The sequence below is a fragment of the Capsicum annuum genome, chromosome 6 (assembly GCF_002878395.1).
Source record: "Capsicum annuum cultivar UCD-10X-F1 chromosome 6, UCD10Xv1.1, whole genome shotgun sequence".
Classification (NCBI taxonomy): Eukaryota; Viridiplantae; Streptophyta; class Magnoliopsida; order Solanales; family Solanaceae; genus Capsicum; species Capsicum annuum.
Window position 1 is genome coordinate 80,805,848 of NC_061116.1, and position 3,790 is coordinate 80,809,637.

General features: G+C 35.8%; 1 non-coding gene across 1 annotated transcript; it reads left to right on the forward strand.

Annotated features, from left to right (window-relative positions):
* Positions 1 to 1,334: 1,334 nt before the first annotated feature.
* On the forward strand, positions 1,335 to 1,440 carry LOC124899874. Its single transcript, XR_007057437.1, has one exon. It is a non-coding gene; the product is annotated as a small nucleolar RNA R71 (small nucleolar RNA).
* The last annotated feature ends 2,350 nt before the right edge of the window (positions 1,441 to 3,790 follow it).

A 3,790-nucleotide genomic window follows, 5' to 3' on the forward strand; every position in this document is an offset into this window, starting at 1 on the left:
GCCATGGCATTTGATATGATAGCACTACAACTACGATTCACTTTAATAGTTTCACTATTCACAAATTTCTTTATTAACATTAAGTTCTTCATTGACTTAGCATACCCCAAAATCTCTTAAAGAGCTTTTTACAATGGAATATTAATTGAGAGGTTGCTTGCTAAGTTTTACAAGGAACTTTTTGAACTTGGCATTGTCATATTTATTCTTTAACCTTTGTAGAAAGGGTGAAGGAATTTTCATTGGGGGCAATGGAACACTTTGAGTTTCGTCCACCATTTTCTCATCACCATTAATCACATTAGGATTTTCCTCTTTATCACCCTCCTTTTCAACTATAATTGGTTCTTCATTACCATCTACATGAGATATTAGAGCACCATCACTTGGCTTATGAAATATCTTCCTCTTTTTACTTTCTTTTTCATCAAGAGACTTTTCATCAACCTTAAGCACATGTTCACCAAGATTTCTACCACTGCTAGTAACGATTGCCATAACATGGGCATCGTTCTTGGCATTGACCACTGTGTCACTAGGTAGACCTCCTTTTGGCATTGAGTTGGGTTAAAATTTAGGTTGTGTCTCTATTTTCTTGATAAAGGCCGAATTAGATATGATCGTATGGTTAAATTGATATAATTCACTTTTTATCTCCCTTACCATTTTTTTAGTACCTTCAACACGCATTAAAATCTGAGCAAGGACATCTTTAGTTTTAAATTTTTTTGGGTCCACCAATCTTGATTCCTTGTACTTAATACGACCATGAGGGGGCATATATATATATATATATATGTCATATCCTCTCTCTTTATACCTCTAATATCGATCTCTATCCCTCTCAATTGCACCAATCACGATCCAGGTCTCGTTCGTTCCAACCTTGATTCCTGCCCTACCTTTGGTAGGAGGGGTGGGAACTCCCTGAATGGTTTGCTAAGAACCTTATATCTTCATCGAGTACCTTAGCTTCATCCTCATCATAACTTTTGGCACCTTAAGAGGCACGACACTGATCATATTTGAAGGTGCTCCCATCACGTGTTTAGTGAGAAGATCTAATTGGGTCATCACCTTGGTCATATTTTCATCCCTTTCCTCATCCTTCTTTCTTTGATCATTGTTGACATAAGATAGGAAGGGATACCCTATCATTACTTTAGAGTCTCGGAAGTGCCACTCTCTATTTTGTTTTGTAACTTGGTCGAGCATAGTCGATGCTACCCCATAGGATAACTTGATAAGAGACCCCCCGAATGTGTTATCAACTATGATTTTATTCAATCGGTTTAATGCCCGATAAAATATTTAGAGAAGCATCTTCTCTGGCACTTCATGGTTCAGACATTACATGATTTTATCAATGAACCTTTGCCACACCTCATATAGGGGTTCACCACTAAGTTGAAAAAAATTTGTGATTTTTTCTCTTAGTTGTAGAAATCTAGATGGAGGGAAATATCGATCCAAAAAGACCTCTGAAAGTTTGAAACAAGACGTAATAGACCCGGCGGGTAGAGATATCAACCACAAAATTGCTTCACCCATCATAGAGAATGGGAAAAGTCTCAATTGAATAGACTCTTGAGTAATATGGGCAATATTAAATGGGGCGCACACCTCAATGAAGTTTTTAAAATGTAGGTTTGCATCTTCATATGCTTGGCCACCGAATAGACCTTTCATTTGTAACATAGGGAGAATCACACTAGTGATATAGAATACTCTATTTCCCTCAGCTGATGGAATATGGATGGCACTCACACACCTCCGCATCATGAAGATGATCCTAATCCTCATGTGTCCATTAAATGAGCCGTCATTAATCCTATTATGGCTTATAGTGTCATGATTACTATGAAAATCACCTAACAAAAGAACAAAAACAACAAACAATATAAACTAAAGAACCAAAGTTAACCTAAGGTTACTAACAACACTACACTAGTGAAAACTATGTTCCATTCCCTGATAACGGTGCCATTTTTTGAATGCTCAACTTGCACGTCAAATTAAGTACAAGGAGCACGTTGTCAATATATACCCAACACGAGTCGGTGTTTAATCCTTGAGGAGTGTAAAATAGCTTTCATAGCTTACGTGTGTTGAGAGTTGTATTAGCCCATAATATAATATTCTAATAAAACATGAAAATAAATTGGGGGGGGGGGGGTTGATCTAGAATTTTGGTGAACGTAATCCCAAAACAAAACTAATAAGAGATTGAACAATTTATAGGCATACCAAATTGAGAGGAACCTTAGTGTTATGTTCTATTAGGTGATATTCATGCATAATCAAGAGTTTGTCCAAATTTTAGCTAATCGTTTTTGGTAGGCTAGATTTAGGGACAATTGGGGTTTTCACCCATAATTCTCAATTCAAACATAGAGTATTAGCAAAACCCAACACTTACCTAATTATTTGGACTAACAATCAACACCCACACCATATTAATAACCTAATCAAACATAACCCCAAGATAATAATTTAGCTACTCATGAAATTAAAGAGAAGAAATATACCCAAATTACCATGCAATTCATTCATCATAATCCGAATAAAGATAAACCCAAGCTTCAATTTCAATCTATAACCAAAATCTCTCTTGGAATAAAACTAATAATTGTTTTTCTCACTCAAAATCTAGAAAATTAGCTAAAAGATGCTGAAAAAATTGAGGGCATTGTTTTTTTATATCATGGGATTTTGCAAAGTGAAATTCCAAATCTGCCCCTCGAATTTCCCTACTAGTCGCGATTGCCACCTCTTAGTCATGATTGTGACTCCTGCGATTGCCACCTCTTGGTCGTCATCATGACTCCTGTGATGGCATTGATCACTCCATGATCGCCACTATCTGATTTATTGACTGATTGATATTGCGACCCTCATAGTGCGATAACAACATTTGAAGGTCATCTCCTTGGACTGATCTTTGCTTTTGCTTGTCTTGGTCATTTCCTTCTTTTCTAGCTTTGTTTGAACTCATTCTTATCCAATTTATTGCAAATTCACAAACACTGGAAATTAATGCATTTCAATGAAGAATTAGCCTTTATACAAAATTAACTCATCATAGTTTGTAAGAATTTGGATATAAATAAGCGGCAAATTTTCCACTCATTATGGTTTTGATATCCGTGATAGGGTGAGCTCTTGGAGTCTAAGTCATACATTTCCTTCTATCTTTCTATATTTAGTCTTTTGATTTGAGACAAATGTATTGACTACGCTAGATACTAAGGTTGTATTTCTATTGTTAGATGCTTTTGAATTGGCTCTTCTTGGTCGTGGGATGGTATCTTATTTGACTGTCTTATATATTTATAACACTTGGACTAATTATACATTGTGTTCTTTAAATTTGCCTATGTTGGGCATTTTTCTATTGAATTAATCCATTGTGTTAACTCTGAGTTATGGTTTATCTTTCCAACTGGTGGGATTTAATTGGTGCCATCTTGAATTAAAAATTGGGTCATGACACTACCCATGATAGTGTCTGCTACAGCCTCAATGTTAGCCATCAAAATCTGTAGAAGATCTCTAACAAGTTTCTACTAGTAATCCTGTGATTTAGCACATTCAATAACTTCTTCTTAAACCTCAACCATATCTCGTATACTGCCTTTAAATGCAATTGGTTAAAGTTATATATCTCATTTTTAAATTGCAGCATTCTGGAGGGAGAGAACAATTGGTCCAATAACTAAGTCCTCAACTTATTCCAAGTAGTAATAGATCCACAGAGCAACTCACCAAACTACAGAGCTTCTCCCGTTAA